Source organism: Taudactylus pleione, unplaced genomic scaffold (genome assembly GCF_031769625.1).
Source record: "Taudactylus pleione unplaced genomic scaffold, aTauple2 ptg001008l, whole genome shotgun sequence".
In the NCBI taxonomy this organism is placed as follows: Eukaryota; Metazoa; Chordata; class Amphibia; order Anura; family Myobatrachidae; genus Taudactylus; species Taudactylus pleione.
The window spans coordinates 1-21,039 of record NW_028285409.1 but is presented as its reverse complement, the minus strand read 5'-3'; the positions used below and the strand labels follow the sequence as shown (position 1 = coordinate 21,039).

Sequence of the window (21,039 nt, the reverse complement as noted above, 5' to 3'; positions counted from 1 at the left end):
CGTATGGAATCTCATGCATGAACACCACACATTATGCACAGTTAAGCTGCTAACATGACGCTCAGTAGCGAATGCACAATATCCTGCATGCGAACGCTGTTTATTAGCTGCATGCGTGCACATCTGCCCCAAATCAGATAAACCTAACTAGCGTCTTTACATCAAACCCCACATACTCACACATTACATATTCACATACAAGGTTCCAAAAGCTTTAAGGTATAAGATTCAAGTATGCACATTTACTATAATTGCTATGAAATAAAGATTATTTTGTAACTAAGGTTTTATATGTGATAAGTAAGCCATGTTTGGTATTGTACTGATGCATACTCTCTCAACAGTATTCCGGTAACATCGATGTAGAGATCGCAACAGGCATTCTCAACTAATGGACCGCAGAGACTTCAAGCAACAAAATGAACATTATATGACCAACCATTAGGATTTGCATGAGGTGGGAAACCAGAGACCACCAGTTGTTAGAGGCTGGACTGTGTATATTTGAACCAACCTGTTAAATGCCTTGTAACATATGCCCTCTCCTTTAGGACCAATGGTATTAGCAACAAACTTCTCTATTGTGTTGTCTATTTCTGGAGGGTATAAATATGTGTGCTCTGACCCTGGGTTTCGAGTCTTCGTGCTGAATGCTGATTGATGAGGGGTTTCTTGCTGATGCCTACATCTGGTCCAGAGCGCTGCGTATGTATAACTGTACTTGGGTCTGTATAATTCCTTTGCGCTAAATTTGTACTTATAACTAGCGTGTAACTGACTGTACTTTTGCTTGAATAATATTTTGTGCTTTGGAACCACAGGTTCTAGGTCTGGAGTCTTTATTTACTGTATAACTGCGTACGCAAAATAGCGTCGTCCTTAGAGGTTTATAGGCAGGATATCAGAAGGTATAGGCAGGGGTGTATAGAGGTTCAAAGGCAGAATCCTTAATCCGACCATGTGATCCATCCCATCTGAAGAGGATCAGCCTCTGTAGAGGTCTTGAACGAAACTGGGCATATTCCACCATGTCGAATGTCGACACCATGGAAATCAGTAATCTCAATGCCAAGTGAATGAACACCTGGCGACCCTGGAGACAGGAACGTAACCTGGTATGTAGGGCTGAGATCTTCTCCTCTGTAAAGAAGATTCTCTGCTGCTGAGAGTCCAACAGTGCTCCCAGATGCATCATCCTCTGAGATGGCATCAGTGAGGACTTTTTCCAATCGATCAGCCGTGAGTATGCAACACCGATATTGTCAGTTGCAGATGATTGCGAAGTACCTCCGGAGACCCTGCTAGGAAAAGCAGGTTGTCCATGAAAGGTAACAGGCGAACCCCCTGTAACCGCAGGCGAGCCACCATGACCGCCATTACCTTGGTGAACACCTGCGGAGACGCGGAAAGAACAAACGGCAGCGGTTGAAACTGGTAATCCAATACAGCAAATCTGAGAAACCTCTGAGGAGCCGTAGCAATGGGGATATGCAGGTAGGCATCCTGAATATTCAGGGACACCATGAAATCCCCAGGTTCCATAGCTAATATAATGGAACGTCGAGTCTCCATACTGAACCGAGGGACCCTCAGAGACTTGTTGAGAGCCTTGAAGTTGAGAATAGGACGGACAGAACCGTTCGGTTTTGGTACCAAAAAGAGATTGGAATAAGAACCCATCCCCCTGAGGGACGGGGGGACTGGAACTATGACCCCGTCTTGGAGCATAGAACTTACCACTTTCTGGATTTCCAGAGCCTTTGTGGAATGAAGGCCTACCTCCGGAGTGTAGGAAACAAAACTGATGGGGAGGCCTTCTGTTGAAGGAGAGGGCGTACCCGTGAGAAACCACTTCTCTGACCCAGGTGTCTGTGATAATCATCCACCAGTGCTGGGCAAACCAAAGAAGTCGGCCTCCCACCCTGGGGTTCCCCAAGGGGAGGCCCAACTCATGCTGAGAGTTTGCCCTAGGCTTGGTGACAAGGCGTCTAGCACTCCAAGGTCGCTTCTTGGACTAGGGTGTCTTCCTGGTGGCTCCTGATGGCCTGGGAAAAGACTGCACCTTCTGCTTACCTTGAGGACGATCGTCTTTTCAGCCTAAGTAGCAGTCCTAGACGGAGCCTGAGGCGATGGCAGACATGCAGACTTTGCAGCTGCCAATGTACTTACAATTTTATCCAGGTCTGGGCCGAAGAGGACCAGACCATTAAACGGCAAGCCTTCCAGGCCCTTCTTTGAATGCAGACGTGGAATCTAAGAACGTAACCACCACGATCGGCAAGCCGAAACTGCTGCTGCTGAAATCCTGGAAGTAAGCAGGCTAACATCCAACGCTGCTTCGCTAATATAAGTAGCAGAATCACGGATACTACCAGCACCGTCTGCTCCTCAGAAGCATCAGAGGAGAATGACGATTAAAAAGCATCAGCCCATTTTTCCATGGCCCAAGCCACCCAACAGACCGCCATGAGCAGTCTGGCGGATCCCCCGGCCAAAGAGTAAATGGATGTTAAGTAAATCTCTACCTTGCGGTCCGAAACGTCCTTAAATGAGGACATAGACGGCATGGGTAAGATTGCACTCTTAATCAGGCGTGTCACATGGGAATCCACCTGAGGAGGGGTGTCCCACTTAGTGAAGTAATCCTCTGCAAAGGGATAAGAATATGAGTCTCTTTTGGGGCTGAAACATTCTGCCTGGGAATTTCCACGCTTCCTCCATATGGTCCACCAGCTGACCAGAGAGGAAAAACTGACGCCTTACCTTTTAAAGTATGCGTAAGACGATGCAGTCTCAGGGAGACAGTCATCCTCCATAACCCTGCGGAAAGCTTTAATTAGCCCGGATACATAAATCCTGCACTTATACTCAACCGCTTAAGTGGGTCGTTCAGAGTCAGATTCCGGGAGCTCCCCTTCATCTGACATCATCATCGTCATAATGTGGTAACAGTGGCGCTACTAATGGTCTCTCAGCAGGCCGTAGAGCGGGCACCTGCAAAACGTCCGTTAAGTTCTGTACTGTGGCGGACCGAGGGCCTGATTCAGAGACGGATGCTCTGAAAGAGCGCTCGCTCTGATTCAGGGCGGTTTTCTTTTTGTGCGGCCTCCAGGCAACTCGCATAGCTGTGGGTGACCACCCACAGCTATTGCGACCGGCCAGGCCATCGCGACCATCGGGGCTTGTGGTAGGGTCTTGTGGACGCAAGCCTCAGAGAGCTTCCGGCTCTAATAGAGCCGGAAGCTCTCCCACTGACATCACTGGTGATGTCAGTGGGGCCACCCACAAACGGCAGGCGTTCGCTTGGGAACGCCTCAGTTTGTGAAGCCACCCCCCCGCCACGCCTCCAAAATGGTGCGAGCTGTCGATCAAAATTGATAGCCGCCCCGTTTTGGTGCAAGACCCGGAGCAACGGAGCGCCCGTCGCTAGCCGGGTCTCACGCGTGCGCACGTCAGAGCCGGCGCTTGCCTGCACGAACAGCGCTATCATCAACCACTCAGATGCTAAGTCTGAAGTGGGAATAGCGCTACCTGACCAAACATTAAGCTGTAGGAGAGGTAGGATGGTGGGGGACCCAGGCTCCACATTCCTACTCAGCGTTGCTGTGCATCCAAGATGGCCACCGTGCGTTCTGTAGGCGGAGCCGTGGGGAAGGATCCCAAGCACCAGCGCGCCAAGCCTCAGTAGAAAGGCAGCTGGTGCAGTGAGAGAGGGGTCTTTCCCATAGTCTAAAACCGGAAAAGCACCCTCTCTGGCAGGCCATTAACCCTCAGGATGCTGGAGCGCTTCCTTAATGCTCCAGCCCCATATCCCTGGTGGTCTAGTGGTAGCGCAGGATGAGTACCTGGCTCCACTAACTGCACCCCTCAGGTAGCCCCCAGCCCTGAGGACACTGGACTGTGCCACAGTGGGCTCCGTCCGCAGACGCCCCCTGTGCTTACCTTGTTGCTCCCTGTGCACCTGACCACAGTCCTGCTAGCTGGGACCCCCAGAAAAGCCTGCCGAGTTCCCTGGTTCAGTACCGGTGGCTCAGCGCCAGCAGGGGTGTAGGTGGGGGTAGTGGGGGCTTCCGCTGGACTGTCCCCACTAGCCGCACTTGCAGTCTTCTTAACTTCGGGGCTGTTTTTGCCAGCAGCCCCCATGCAGTGACCCGACTATGGCCGGGTACCAACTGAAACTGAGGTGCCTTGGCCTGGGGGCGGGGTTATAGGAGGGGGGCCCAGTGCATGCTGGGAGCACAAAGTTAACTGTGTGGTGCCCGATGGCCAAGCCAGGACTATAACCCAAGGTAACCCTGTGGATACCCTATGGAGCCTGCTGCATAAATATATTTTAAATAAACAAATTCAAATGTTGTTTTCTGTATTAGTTCCCTAATCGTAAACAATTATAGACATTCCACCCATAACTGCACCAAGTGGGACAATAATAACACCAATTTGACCTACAATGTTACAAGTTTCTCCAGATAAAGTTGGCCAAATCTGGCAATTTCCACATACAATTTATTCATTTACCACCCCTGCAGTGTCTTTGATCAAGAGGTCATAAAATCTTGTGGGTGGCTGTATTTTATTGTACTGTATTGTATTGTATAGGGTGCAGTTATTCAACCTCACCTCCTGATGGTCAGATCTGCCTTATTCAGAGATGTACGCAAACCCAATGGTGTGAGATCTGTGCATGTGCAGATCTCGTTCTGAGAGATCGCTAGCAGTGCCCCCTAAGCCACAACATGAATGACAAGCTGCGGCAGTTTGGGGACTGGGTGGTCTTGAAAACAGATGTGTCGGCCCCATTTTTGAGGCACGCCGTGGCCAGTGTCTGCGTCTTGCAACACAGGGTTACTCAGATGGCAGATGTTCCCACAGAGTGAGCCGATGCTGCACCCCTCGGATCTGCAATGCATACAGTAGGCGTCATTTTAAACTAGACGCCACCTGTGGCATAAGCATATTATTGCACAGCCGCTGCATGCAGAGTCGCAGTCTGTGCATTATCACCCATCTCTGATCAGGCCCAGAGTCTTCTGGATTTCCAAGTTGGCCACAGAACAGAGAAGATTGCTTTTTCTTATTTTTTTAAACAAGGGAATATTGTGATCATTACATGGTAGCCATAAATCACAAACAATACTTAAAGAGAAGTATACCATTTATATAATAATTGAAAATAAAAAAGTACAGGCATATACTATTGTATACCTCCTGTACCGTTCGTCATATACTGGTTCCCTAATTTCTTATATTCAGTTTTATACATGTACATACTATATGTGGTCAGCATCTTCCATTCAATGACCTCTTACATACTTACAGGTGTAGCAAAGTGTCCGTACAGGATGTGCTGTGATCTTGGCCCGGTGAATAGGTCATAAGGTCCTCTTTTACCCACAACGTGCTTCAAGGTTTCATCTATGGAGCATTTTAGGTTGTAGGTTCCTGGTCCCGGCACACATTCCTGAAATATGAGCAGTGCATTAGGAAAGCAATGACACACGGCCCCTCTCATCCCATAATCACTTACATTGCTGCTTGCTGAGCCACATTTAGTCGTTTCGCTGTCCATTATACCCTTGGAGCTGGCAGACTCTGAAGCCCTCTCTTCTATGAGTGTGTGGATTCCCTGCTTTGCCGTAAGTTCCAGGTCCTGGGGTACAATTCTGTGTGGAGGACAGAAACAGGAATCATGAACAAAATAGATCACATAGCAAACATTCATCTGCATGTGACATCATTCACACACTGCCAGGAAGGGGGTACAGAACTGATTCAGGTGTCTATTTATTAAGATGAGAAAAGTCCTTTCTCTGGTGTTTTCACCAAAGGGCTTTTCTGTGCTTTTATTACATTATTAACAGATTAGCACCAGTGAAATCAGTTTGTGAGGCTTACCCCCGCCCCTATAAATCTCTATGGAGATGGCAGCTTACTGTAATTTATTCAGATTGCGTTACACTGTACCCGACAACGGGGACATGCAAAAATGGAAATACTTTGCTTCGCCAGCGTCGGGTCAAGCTACCGTGTAAAACAGAGGGGGCGCTGCCAGGGCATGCTTATATTACTGTGACCGTTCGCCGGCAGCACTAGGCTGGGAATTGGTTAATCGGTCCCATAAATGCACAGTGTGTACCTAGAACTAGCCTACAGTTTGGCTGACCCACAATGTGTAGAGGATCATTGTGCATATTCCTAGAACTCCTCTATCACTGTTTAACATGCTCTACCTTTAATTCGTCCTTGAATCGCACATCTTTAGTGTTACACAGTCCTCGCACGCTGGCAGGTTTCTTTTCCATTAGCTCCAGAAATGACTTTATGTTGTATCGACCCGGCCCCATGTTTTGCTTCTAAAGTAATCAAGCATACAAACGTTTCAGAAAATTGATTCATGTTTCCCAGAGTGTAAATTACAGCTTCACCTCACCAGCAAACGGTTCCTCTCCCATGTTTCCTTGTACAGGACATGTGGCATCACAGTCAGCCGTTCTGTTTCTTCTGCTCTTTTCCATCCAGGCGTAGATGCAACTCGCTCCAGAACGAAAGGATTATAGGGATTATAGGTTCCAGGCCCTAAACGTCTTGCCTGGATTAAATCACAGTCTTTTTACAGATACAATTTATGTCCAACATTCACATTCTTACTTAAAAATAAGAAAAAACTTGAAAAATGTTTTCTTTCTCAAGAAAAACATATAGAGAAAACCAGTCTTACCCTATAAAATACAGCCCTGCAATCAACAGAGGCTTAGGTAGATGAGGGACAGAGGGGGTAAGTGGTGTCCTGTGACCTCTAAAAGGACATTATTGTTATTCGGATGTAGCCTTGAACTGTACATCTTTCATAAACTTTCTTGAATCTAAAATCAACTTCATCAACTAGATCTTATTTAATAACATGGTGCAATGAGCATGAACTGTTTCAATCCACAGCAACCAACCAGATATCACTTTACAGGACTCTAGAGACACAAATTAATTTATGTAGTTGCCATTGGCTACTGCATGTTCCCCTCCTAATATTTTATGAAATATGTTCTTTAGAGTTTCTTAGCCAGTGGTGTATCATATATGTACTCACTGTCTCTGAAGTTGCCCTCTTGCAGTAAGGTACTTGTGTGTAGGAACCAGGTTTCTTAAATTCAGGATAAACCGCAGATACATCAAATCTATGGGATAAGATAGAAAATCTAAATGTAACTATTTATGTAAAAAAATGTATTTGTTGTTCACTCATTGGTTCGTGGCTAAAAAGTGTGTAAACATTAAAGAACAGTGGGGCCTGATTCACTACGGATAACTATTGCAATCGCGGCTGCGATTACGCACACAGGTGTGCTGAAACAATATGCTAATGAATGCTATCGCAATGCCGTCGCACAGCCAACATACAGACGCCCACTACCGCTATGTCACATCCGTAATACCTTGCAGTGCTGTGTATACATCGGGAACATCGAGTAACATCGGCCCCTCACGCACAATTACAGCAGGTATGACCTTACTCATAAATTGCTCGTTGCACGCAGTGAGTACTCAAGCTGTGTATGCCGTCGCAGTGGACAATTTATGCACGTCCATGCAACGGCGTTCAAACGGACAGGCACGCCAACGTTTCTCCAGCCACTCCTCCATCACCACCCCCAAACACCCTCCTGTCCTTCAGTCTGTGATGGCTTTGTATCGATCGCAATGCTAACTCACGTACGCGCACTGCAATGCATACGAAGTACGTACCATCGGCCGATTTGCGATCCGTAATGAATCAGGCCCAGTGACCGCAAACCATGACTGATTCTACATAAGTAACTAATTGCTTCCTGACCATATGATAGAGGTTCCCAAACTCCGCCATACAGTCCATGTTTTAAGGATATCCATGCTTGAGCACAGGTGATCTACCGTATATACTCGAGTATAAGCCGAGTTTTTCAGCACAAAAAATGTGCTGAAAAAGTACCCCCTCGGCTTATACCCGAGTCAAGTGTAGCGCTGACCGGACGGAGTTCGGTCAGCGCTACACACTGCCAAACACACAGCCGCCGGAGCCGGCTGCTGCGTGTTTGGTGTAATCAGCAGCGGCTGAGAGTCTGTCAGACTCTCAGCGGCTGCTGCTGCTCCCACTGCGGGAGCCATCTTCCGGCTCCCGCAGTGGGTGATGGGAGACAAGTCGTCATGACGACGTCTCTCCCATGAAAGCGGCCGGAGGAGCGGACAGCGGCGGGACCAGGAGCGGGATTTTCAGGTAAGTGTTTTTTTTTTTTATTCTTGTTAAGTCTCTCTCTACTGCGGGGGGGGGGGGGGGCGGACTGTATAAATCACCGGGACTCTTGGAAATGGTTGCACCAGTTGTTTAGCAGATTAGAACTTAGATGCTGATTAAGTACCGCCGTGTGTAAAGTGGAATCCAGTTCCGACTTATATATTAAAGTAGGGTCATATGTTAATTTTTCATATACTGCAGTATCCAAAAGTTGATTATCTAATTCCTGTTTGTACTGGAGAATATTTTGAATATTCAGGATTGAGGATGTTCATGGACACCATTGTTAATACACCGCTATTTAAGGTAAGCTTCCTTATTTGTCACACTTTTGCACCCTGATGACAAGACCGCCCAGGTCTTGAAACGTTGGCGAATAAAGTCACTTTTCTTCATTTATAAAGACCGTGGAGTGCCGCCTGTAGCTGTTTTCTGACAGACATCGCATTTTTACATACATACACATATATATATATATATATATATACACTGTACAAAAAAAATAGGCAGCACTCGGAGACTGGATAAGACTCGTGAAACCCTCAGCCGAGGGACTTTTAATCAATCATAGGTCGACGTTTCGGGGTCTTGCACCCCTTCCTCAGGACAGCAGAATAACACAATTCAAACAAACAGACATATTTATATCATAACTACTCACCACTAAACAGGCGCCATGCACACCTGAGCTCCGTCCAGCAGCCGCACTTCCGGTCGCGGCAAGTCCGCAAAAACCGGAAGTGACAATTAGATATCAGGTCTAAAAAATTTGAGAGGAGAGGGTATCCGGTGGAAGAATTGATTAAGGCTAGACAAAAAGCATTGTCTGAGTAGGGAAGAGTTATTGAGAATTGATCCTAAGGACAAAAAGCTAAATCAGCTACCATGGGTCCATGAATACGATGTTAAGAGCAAATATACCAACAAAAGAGCTAAGAAGTTATGGCCCATTATTACATCTGATCCAGAGCTAAAGTGTTTGCACAATACTAAACTATTACCTAGCTATACCAGAGGGAGAAATATCAAAGATCTGGTGGTTAAAACTGATGTGACAAATTTTTTAAAACCTATGCCTAAGCCCAATTTCTTGACACGTAAAGATGGATGTTTTAAGTGCCTAGGGTGCACGACGTGTTCATATCTTGAGACCGGGGATACCATACTCCATCCATACTCGGGGAAAAGATATAAAATTAAGTGGCCTTTGACATGTACCTCTAGATTCATCATCTATGTTATTATATGCCCATGTGGCCTATATTACATAGGCAAAACTGAATGCCAATTTAAAATCAGAATGGCTCAACATAGATCGGCAATTAGAACAGCTATCTCCACTAATGGTAGTGAACAACCGGTAGCACGCCACTTTGCGCATAACAAACACAGTATAGCGACCCTCAGATATAAGATTATTGACCATGTACCCTTGTCACTAAGGGGTGGTGATAGAGGAAGGAAACTCCTGCAATTGGAGACACAGTGGATCTGTAGATTGGATACTCTTTTTCCTCGAGGGTTAAATGACTCTTTGGGTCTTATTAATTTCTTATAAATTTGTGTAATTTTGGATGGCTTTATATGCCAATGTTGTGGATCTTCTATGACATGAATATGTTCATTAAGGATTGTATATGCATTTAAATTTGGTAGTAGTGGTGTTTTTTTGCCCACTAGATGGCTCCATTTCTCCATTATGTAGTATTGATTTTTTACTTGTCATATTGATGACAATAAGAGGCAATGTCATTAGTGGCAAAATGTTTTTTATAGTGTTACTAATGCATTTTTTATCTTTAGTTATATGTCCACGTTAGAATATGTGTATTTTATTTGAGTATTTATATGTATGTGTATTCACTTTACACTTTTTGTAAGTATCACTTTTTATACACAACAAAGTTTGTATAATCCTTTCTGTGCATGATATTTGTACGCAGATCTTATGTTTTTTACACAGTGTACATGTGCTGAGATATATACACTTTATGGATCTATTGCATTATGATAATGACTAAGTTTGTTCACGATCGCACTGTGTATGTTATTGCAGGTTGCCATGGCGCTGGGTCCCGCCCGGGTGACGTCACTTCCGGTTTTTGCGGACGTGCCGCGACCGGAAGTGCGGCTGCTGGACGGAGCTCAGGTGTGCATGGCGCCTGTTTAGTGGTGAGTAGTTATGATATAAATATGTCTGTTTGTTTGTATTGTGTTATTCTGCTGTCCTGAGGAAGGGGTGCAAGACTCCGAAAGGTCGACCTATGATTGATTAAAAGTCCCTCGGCTGAGGGTTTCACGAGTCTTATCCAGTCTCCGAGTGCTGCCTATTTTTTTGTACAGTGTGTATTGGGGGTGCTGTCCTCCTAATAAGGAAGGCACCGGAGCAAGGTGTGGGCTGTTTGTCCAAGTTACACTGCGTGAAGGAGTGCCGGAGTTGTTGCTTATATATATCTATACACACACACACGTATAATACGAGGGCAAATAGCACCCTGCCCTCCAGGAGGGCAAAAAGCGCCCTGCCCTCACAGCCTGCGGGTGCCGTCTTCACCCGCGGGACGCAGTGTCCCGCAGGGGGAGAAATGTGCGGTGACCCAGTCACCGCCGGAGAATAGACGCCGGGTAGCATCTATTCTCCCTCTCTGCAGCGCTTGGGGGCTGCCCGGCGTGTCCGTAAGTGCCGGGCACGCCCCCAAGTATGACGAAAAGGGGACGCGTCTTATACACACACCCCCTTTTTGGGCGCGCGCACAACGTTGCCCTCTCTAGCTCCGGCACCCTGCCTGCCGCCGGAGCTAGAGTGAACACTAGGACACTAATATATATATATATATATATATATATATATACACCCACACAGGACACTATAGAATTATATATATTTCTGCTGGTGCATACCTGGTGCTGCAGTACTGTACAATAATATTGGGCAGTTTGCTGCTGGGCGCTGGCAGCCTGGCTCAGTGCTGCATTACATCTGCTGCCTGGTCTGAAGTCTGAGGCTGACGGCGCAGGGGCTAGAGACAGAGCAAAGGCTCCGTCAGCCATTTTTTTTTTTAACTCCATCAAGCATCCAGCTGCCTGATCGCATGGAGGGGGATCAGATATTGAAGGGCGGGCTGAGTGTGAACTGACCTGGCGTCCCGGCAGCCCAATCCACCCCCATCCACCCCCGGAATCAGTCCAGGAGGGGCGCATACATAGCACCAGGACTCAGGGAACATTGAAGACTGGAGGCGGAGCAGCAGACTGGGCCGGCCAATGACATCGCCGGCACAGGACCCAGGCAGCTGCCGCAGCCTCTAGCATTGTGAGCCATATTCAAGTAGAGGTGTAGTTTTCACCTGTCCGACTGTTCGCTTCATTCGCCTGTTTCAGAGGCGAATTTATTCCATGCTCGTCCCCGCTTTTCGCCTAATTCAATTGCAAGACAGGCGAAAACGGAAATAGGCGACTGCGGAACAGGCGAAAAATACTGAAAGAATTGGGGAAATGAGTCTGTACCCCAGAAAAAGATATATTAACCTAGGGAATCAATATAAATGTGTACTAATAGCCCTAATAAGACTATTTTGGGTACTTAAGTTGTGTAAATTGCTTGCTATTAGCGTCTTTGTAAAAGTGGTGAAGAATGGCATAAAGCTGTATTTTTTGGTGAAATTAAGTAAACCAGTCAAATTTGGGGTGCTTGAAAAGGGTGCTAGCATGTTTTTATGTCTCTAAAGTGAACTTTTAAAAAACGTGAAAAATCCACCTGCTGCATGCACCTGCAATCCCAAAAACCCCTGACCCATACTTGGGGACCCCCAAGAAGTCTATTTCGATACTTTTAATGTTTATCCCCCCACTTTTTAAATTCTCACCCCAAAAATGACATGTCTTTTTTGGGGTGTTCTTAGGTTTTTGTTTCTGTTTTTTTTGCAGATTTGTCCTTTGGTGGGCTGTCCCAAGGGGTCTGAGTTTTTTCACCACGTTTACACCCCAAAATAAAGATTTTGCATTTCTTTTCACCAGCTATTGATTGGAGAATCATTTTTGGAGAATTGTTTCCACTTAGGCGAAATTGTCCTGGAATTGAATTTGGCGAATTTTTTTTTAGGCAAATTTTTCACAAAAAAACAGGTGAATATGGCTTTTCGCCTCTAATTGAATTCCCCTCTATGTGTGTCTGTTTAGTTTGTCTTCTCCGCGGTTGGGTGGGAGGGAGCGGGTGTAATGGGCGCCGCCACTGGGATTCACCGGGTCTCAGCCTGCAATAGTGGCTTCTAAGAGAGGGAAGGCAATGCCCTCTCTCCAAGACAGCCTCAGCGGGCCGCCCATCAGGTCCCGACGCTCTTAGGCAGCTGCCTAAAGCTGCCTAATGGAAGCGCCGGCCCTGGAAGTGTCAGCTTATAAAACCTGCCACTACGTAAATAAAGCCCCTATAGTGCGAAGTTAGAGTTCAGCTGGAGACTATGGTGTATCCCTTCATGAGTGTTGGTGCAGTATTATATACATCAATTACCAGACCATATTTCAGTTTTTCGGTTATTCCAAAAAAATATATTTTTTAAAATGCTTTTTGTGCCCTGTTGTATGACACCTGACAGGAAGATCTCAACAGAAGGACAGCACTAGAGCATTTCATGGTAAAAAAATATTTTTCTAAGTTGGTTTAATTTCACTTTATTTTTCTATAAACATTTAGTTCTAATTTTAAGTTGCATAACATATCTGCAACTGCACGTTTAAATGTATTAACATGGGTGGGAGCTTTCATACTGCTAATCCTGCCACTAGCTAAAATACACTATAGGATTTGACGGCAGATAGGAACCACTTGGCCCATCTAGTCTGCCCATTTTATTTTGGTAAAAGAACCGTATATGATGCTTTAGAAACATAGGCCCTCATTCAGAGCCGCTCGTTAGCGGCTGTACGCTCGTTCCGAGCGATGTTTGCACATCTGCGCATGCGTACGCGTTTTAGTACGCATGCGCGAACCAGTCAGTGCGGCCGAAAATCCTTTGTACGCTATATAGCGAGTGCCTGCTATTTTGAGTGACAGAATGAGGCGTATGTGGGTGGTAACAGGGGAAGGTGCTTGAAAATGGGGAGTGGAGATCCGAACGCAGGCGTGCTTAAAGGTCAAAGCGGGCGTTTTATGGGTGTGTATATTTAAAACAGCAGCGTCATTGACCACGTCACTGGGTTATTTTATAGCCAGAACTGCACGCAAATTTGTGGTAGCAAACACCAACCACAAGAATAGCGAGCAGTTAATACGCTGGTCGATGTACTCGATTAATCTAATAAATAGCGGACATGACGTAGGATGCGTGCGGCCAGGGGGCGTTTTTAACAAATAAACGAGCGTATGTTTTGCACGCTCGTTCAGACTTAGAGGTGTGGACAGACAGCAATGTGCGTACGGATCATTTGAATAGCCACCCCTTGTTTTTAAACGAACGACCGCAAATAGCGAACGGCTCTGAATGAGGGCCATAGACTCTAGGGAAATAGTGCACATTTATCAACAACATAAAAAATTATATTTCCATTTAAAATTCGATTCGCTGTTTACCAAACATGAAACTGGCATTTCACCTAAAAATTTTCAAAGTGTCTTTTCAAGGTCATCAAGGCAAATTTACATCATTATTGGTAGAGTTCAGTATAAATGGACTTTGTCATTGTGTAATGTCAAAATGCCAAACTATTGGAACAGTGTGGAGGGTCAAAGAGCCTGATTCATTACGGATTGCACAGCGAAAATATGCTAATGTTTGCAATCTCAGTGCCATCGCAGCCTAAAATAAGGATGACCACTTCTCCTTACTCACATCCATAATACTTTGCAAATCTGCATAATCATCGGTAGCAACGAGTACCATCAGACCCTCACGCACACTTGCACAAGGTCAGAATTTGCTAACCTCATCGCACGCAGTGAGATCCCAAGCTGCATATGCCATCGAAGTGGCATTTATGCACGCCACTGTAATGGCGTTCAAATGCACTGGCATGTCTGAGTTTTGCCGACCACCCCCCCAATCACCACTCCCAAACACTCACTCTGTTATAGGCCTGTGTAGTCACTGCGATCGCAGTCCGATCGCAGTGACATTTGCGCACTGCAATGCAAACGCAACAATCGGCCGTCTTCGTGCATAATCGCAGTTGCGATCAGTAACGAATCAGGCCCAAAGTGCAAATAGGGGTGTGTTTACTTAATACAGAGTATTATCCTTTATTTCTTGCGCTGCTTATACATGAATGACTTTCACCAATATTGTACCGTGTAAACCTTTTTTTTATCAGGAGACATCTGGGCATTATAGAACAGTTCTCTACTTGAAAGCAACTTCTATTACTATAATTGATGCTGCTATTATTCTGGTGCCATTTCAATTATAATCTATGTGATTCCCACTGTTGTCACATTCTCATTATTGCATATATTTTGCCACATTTTGGACTCAATTACTAAACATTATTTGTCCATATTATCTATTGTAGGCATTATTATTCTTTATAAATGATTGTCTATCTCCCCTTTAAAATACCTTGGGCTCATTTCAGCCATCTACTTAACGCAGGGGTGTATCTAGGGGTCCGAGCACCCCTGGCAAAGTAAAGGACCTGCGCCCCCCCTCCCGCTCCCCTCCTTTTTATAGGAATAATTATACTTTCTAATTATAACTTAAATATTTGCAAATAAAAACAAAATTAATCAGTTTTAAAAGAACTAAAAAACTCTTTATGAAGCTATCTGGGGCTGCTATGAATAACAGGCACACAGGAAATTAACTACTGCACAAACTTCTTACCCCGTTACCCTCCTGCTCATCCCCCTTACTACACTATGGGTGGTATTCAATTGTTATAGTACTCCCAATCTCCCGTCTAAAGTGACAGGAGATCGCAGGGCGCTTTTCAATTGTTGCAGCTGATCGTGAAGTGTTCAGGTTTAGCCGTGTAAAGCAGCTTCCCCCGACCAAAGTGCTGGGCGCGAGCGCGAAAAGTGATGTTTGGGTGCCCAAACAGGTCACTTTTCGCACATTTCAGCTCGCAACCCGCTGGGGCTGCGAGGGGCGTAACAATTGAATACCGCCCTATAAGGACAAAGCTATCAGGGGCTACCCACTCCACTTACTTGAGTTGCAGATTGCTGGCAGGTCTCTGGTGGGCTGGAAGACTGCTGGGCCCTGTCACTGGTAAGCGGGCTGCTGGGCTCCCTGGCTGGTGCTGGCTGCTGGGCTCCCTGGCTGGCAGGTTGCTTGTCTAACCAGATGCAGCATGCAGACTCAGCATAGGGAAGTAGAATCCATGTGCAGGTGGAACGCATAATTCCTTTCTACTTCCCTTCCTGTGTACACACAGCACAAGTCCACTCACCACTATACAGGCAATCATTTGTCCAGTAGCCTGTCATTTAAAGTTTGTCCCACCCCCACCATTGGACCTTATCCAATCAGCGTGGGGTGTAGTGGACGGGTGACAGAGAGGACAGAGACAGAGACAACTTCAAGTACTGTATGTAATTTATGTGTTTAACACTTTGCTGCCAGCCAATTTTATGCGTTGGGGAGGAGGATTTGTGCTATAGAAGCTGCTGCCTGTGACTAAGAGCAGACGCTGCCTCTTGCCTGTCTGCTCTAAATCAGTGATCCCCGCAGCAGCAGTACACACACGATACACAGAGCAGTCAGGGAGGAGGGAGGACGGGCTTAGGCTGCTCAGCTCCAGGACAGCGTGTCCTGTCATGCTGCAGCTACATTGTTTCACATACATGATAGAAGAACTAACCAGCCAGCTGCTGTGTGTGTGTGATAGCGCTGGATGTAGATACGCCCCTGACTTAACGATACATTAAAGAAAGTTAGGCTGTAACATTATAGACCTTCTCATACACCAAGGTGTGCTGTTATGTCTCTGTTTGCTTTAGTTTCCCACTGTCCCAAAAGCATTATATTCCCGCAGCCTGTGCGTCCTGGGCTGGACATTTGTACCTGGCCTCCTGGCTGCCGAAGGGAGCTCCACTAAACTTCTTCTTCTCCGCCATACCTGCGCCTGGTCACCATAACAACGGAGACGCCTGTCTCCTTCCCTGCTACTACCGCATCACGTGATGACACTCACTAGCCAATCAGAGCACTGGCACAGTGGTGTGACGTCAGATGCCATGCAGCGTCCTGTGTGTGTTAGCGCCTGTCTCCTCATAACCTGCAGATGATGTCTCCTCCTGCCCTGGCTAGTGGCTACCTGTCAGTGCATTTTACTGTGATTGCTCTACAGAGAATATGAACTGCTTTATGTACCTTCCCACAAATACTGAGCCGGCCCTAGGCATACTAAGCAAATGCCTAGGGCGACTGAAACGCCTTGGGGCGGGGAGGCATTCCAGGGCTCTGATGCTGCCCCCACACCCTTCGCGACGCTGCCTCACCCCCTCCCCTCCCGTTGCAGCTCCGATCGGGCACTACAGTACGGTAGTCAGCCAGTCAGGTGACTGACTGTGAGCCAGGTCAGAAGAATGAGCGTCTGCATAGAAGCTCATTCTGGCTATTGGCTGCAGTAGGAGAGAAGATGGCCGCGGAGGGAATGCTGCGCATGCCCAGTCACGGCCACTCTTCCCATGTGCCTTTGCGGAGCAGAGCCATGTGTGACCTCACGGCTCTGCTCCCAGACTAACCGCCGGCACTCCACCCGCATTGCCCAGCGCCCAGCCCTTGCCCAGCAGCATTACCTGCATCAAAAAGTAAGTGTAACCTGCGTAGGCAGGCAATGTTGGCAGAGAGGGGGGCTGAGCTGTCATATATATATATATATATATATATATATATATATCCCCAAAAAAAACAACAATGTCATAGATATGTGTGTGTGTGTATTTATATCTATCTATATATAGATAGATATACATACACACACACAAACATATCTATGATATCTTTGTTTTTTGGGGGATATATATAGATATATATCTATAGATATTTATAATATATATATATGTTGACAATGGATCAGCGGCACTCAGGAGTCTTTAAAAGTTAGTGAAGAAAAGGTGTCTTTATTTCGACGTTTCGGGGGTTAAGTGACCCCGTCTTTAGGAACCTGTGTGTGTTCCTGAAGACGGGGTCACTTGACCCCGAAACGTCGAAATAAAGACACCTTTTCTTCACTAACTTTTAAAGACTCCTGAGTGCCGCTGATCCATTGTCGACTTCATTGAGGGGAGTGATCTCTACCCTCTGAGGGCACCTGGAGCAAGGTATATACCCTGACTAGGGTTTGCAGAGTGCCGGGCCATTTGCATATTATATATATATATCTATATATATATATATAATGTATCTCAAATAGATATATATATATATATATATATATATATATATATAGATAGAGATCTCTCTCTCATCTATCTCAAATGAAGTAATTGCAGCACTCTGTGGACTTCAAGGAAATAACCACGGCACAAGGCATAGGGCCGTATTCAATCACCCGATTTTTCGGCGATATTATCGCCATCATGTAAAAATGGAGAAAACTTTCCTTCATTTTTAAAAAGGTGGAAAATGGGCAAAATCCCTATTTTTGTGTAAAAATGTGGGGATTTCTTACAGAGCCCTTTGGACAGCCCCCCCAATGATACTTTGGCAAAACATTTTTACATAAATTGCGTGCTTTGGCGAAAAATGACAGCTGAAATTTATTTATTTTTTGTGAAAAATGCATTTAATGTATTGGGACTGGTATTTTGAAGGGACATAAAGATGCGCCAAGTGTTTTAAACATCGTACGTTGCCGGCACAGGTGGTTTTTTAGTGGTTTTAAAGAACCACCTGCGCCAGCCACGTGCGATGTTTAAAACACTTGGCGCAGCCTTATGGCCCTCCGAAATACCAGACCCGATACGTTAAACACATTTTTTACGGGGAAAAAAAATTTAGACTGAAATTTCAGCGCCTGATTTTTGACAAAGTACGCAATTTACGAAATATGTTTTCGCTAAATTATCATTAGGGGGGCTGTCCAAAGGGTTCTGTAAGAAATCCCCACATTTTTACCCAAAAATAGGGATTTTGTAAATTTTTTCTCCTGCCCTAGGCTGGAGAAAAGGTTTCTCCAGTTTTTAGGTGAAAAATGTCAGTTTTTCGCAGTTTTTCACAAATCGGCCGATTCGCAAACGAAGGCGAAAACGGCCGATTTCGCCTCTGATTGAATACGGCGCTTAATGTTCGTAAAATTATGCATTGTGCTGTGGTCATTTCCTTGAAGTTCATGGAGTGCTGCGCTTCTCTGCGTTTGGGGTCAGCTTTGGTCTCTGGATGTGCACCCTTGCCGTTTATATTTTGTGGCGCCGACCTCTGTCCGTATAGTATATACATACATACATACATACATACAATACTGCGCACCGGCACTCCCACTATCCGTGTCATAGGGCAAGAAGCCCAATACTTGCTCTGGTGCCCTCCAAGGAGGACAGCACCCCCAAAATGTAATAGTAACAAAAGTCAGGCGGCACTCAGAGTCTCAGTAAATCCAATACCCTCACCAGAGGGATTTAATGGTCAATGGTCGACGTTTCGAGGTGATCCACCCCTTCCTCAGGACAACATAACAAAGTGAAACACATACAACAAGGCATATAAACACATAAAACAATATGCACTTACCCCACTGTACAACCATGCAACCATGGATTTACTGAGACTCTGAGTGCCACCTGACTTTTGTTACTAATATATATATATATATATATATATATTGTATATGTATATATGTAAATGTGTGTATATATAAAAGATAGCGAGAGCTATAATGACAAACAGCGGTAATCTTTGATTATAACTGTTTTCTCTAGAAAAGATGGCATAACCCCTTTAGCAAGCGCTAAAGGGGTTATACTTCATTGATAAATAGGGGCCTTAGATTGGTGGTGGGATTATTTGATAGGGAGACCAGTCAAAATTTTGCCTAGGGCACCAAATTGGCTAGGGCCAGCTCTATTGTGCAGCCTTAGAAAGTTTACCTTATGTACATATGCTTAGTCTGGGAGCCTCTGTCTGGTCTTTCCTACTGTTAGAATTGCTAGATTACATGTGACAGAGCTAACAGCATCTGACATCTCCTGAGACAGATCTCCCTTGCAGCAGCAATGTCTGTAATAAATCCCTGCTGACAAAAAGTGCTAAAACTCATGGGATAGATGCCTAGTATCGTGTAGAAAGCCCTCTAGACTGGTGAAGTGCAGCAACTCGACATGACATCGATTTCACAAGTGGACGGAAGACTTCTGGAGAGATGTGACCCATGCTGTCTGGATAGCTTCCCACAACTCCCTGATATTTGTAGATGCAGGAATGAACCTCTCCACCACGTCCCATAAATGCTAGATTTGATTTCATGTTGGGAGAACATGGTGGCCACACCATTTGTCAAATCTCTCCAGAATGCTCCTCGAACCAATACTAGACGACTTGGGACCGATGACACGGTGCATTATCCTGCTGGAATATTCCATCATTGTGGGGGTGCATGAAATCCATGAAGGGCTGCAGATGGTCATAAAGCTATGCAACGTAGAGGTTAACGGTCAGTGACATTTTCAGGTGGCCCCAACCCATGCTAGATGAACACACCCCACATCATTATGAAACCACCACCAACCTAGACGGTACCTTGTTGACAACTGGGGTCCATGGCCTCATGTTGTTTGCGCCATATCTGAACCCTACTATCAGCCCGAAACAACTGGAACCGTGACTCACCGGACCACGCCACATGTTGCCAGTACTCCAGTGTCAAATTAGCTACAGTCAGGTGGATAAATATTGGGACATTGACAGAATTTTCATATTTTGGCCTCTATTCACCACCACAATGGCTTTGAAATGAAACAAACAAAATGTGCTTTAACTGCAGACTTTCAGATTTAATTTGAGGGTAATTACATCCAAATCATGTGAACGGTGTAGGCATTACAACGGTTTCTATATGTGCCTCCCACTTTTTAAGGGGCCAAAAGTAATGGGACTATCAACTCAAAAGCTATTTCATAGACAGGTGTGGGCTATTCCCTCATTATTTCATTATCAATTAAGGTCTGGAGTTGATTCTAGATGTGACACTTGCATTTGGAATCAGTTGCTGTGGACTCTCAATATGAGATCCAAAGAGCTGTCACTATCAGTGAAGCAAGCCATCATTAGGCTGAAAAATCAAAACAAACCCATCAGAGAGATAGCAAAAACATTAGGTGTGGCCAAATCAACTGTTTAGAACATTCTTAAAAAGAAAGAACGCACCGGAGAGCTCAGCAACACCAAAAGACCCGGAAGACCACGGAAAACAACTGTGGTGGATGACAAAATAATTATTTCCCTGGTGAAGAAAAACCCCTTCACAACAGTTAGCCAAATCAAGAACACTCTCCAGGAGGTAGGTGTATATGTGTCAAAGTCAACAATCAAGAAAAGACTTCACAAGTGTGAATATAGAGGGTTCACCACAAGATGTAAACCATTGGTGAGCCACAAAAACAGGAAGACCAGATTAGAGTTTGCCAAACAACATCTAAAAAAGCCATTACAGTTCTGGAACAACATCCTATGGACAGATGAGACAAAGATCAACTTGTACCAGAGTGATGGGAAGAGAAGAGTATGGAGAAGGAAAGGAACTGCTCATGATCCAAAACATACCACCTCATCAGTGAAGCATGGTGGTGGTAGTGTCATGGCGTGGGCATGTATGGCTGCCAATGGAACTGGTTCCCTTGTATT

At 45.5% G+C, this 21,039-nt stretch overlaps 1 long non-coding RNA gene across 1 annotated transcript; it reads right to left on the bottom strand.

Annotated features, from left to right (window-relative positions):
- Positions 1 to 6,436: 6,436 nt before the first annotated feature.
- On the bottom strand, positions 6,437 to 15,665 carry LOC148454315 (uncharacterized). The gene is made up of 3 exons (XR_015874816.1): positions 15,405 to 15,665; positions 7,085 to 7,172; positions 6,437 to 6,589 (listed from the first exon to the last, which is right to left on the bottom strand). It is a non-coding gene; the product is annotated as an uncharacterized LOC148454315 (long non-coding RNA).
- Between the last annotated feature and the right edge of the window lie 5,374 nt (positions 15,666 to 21,039).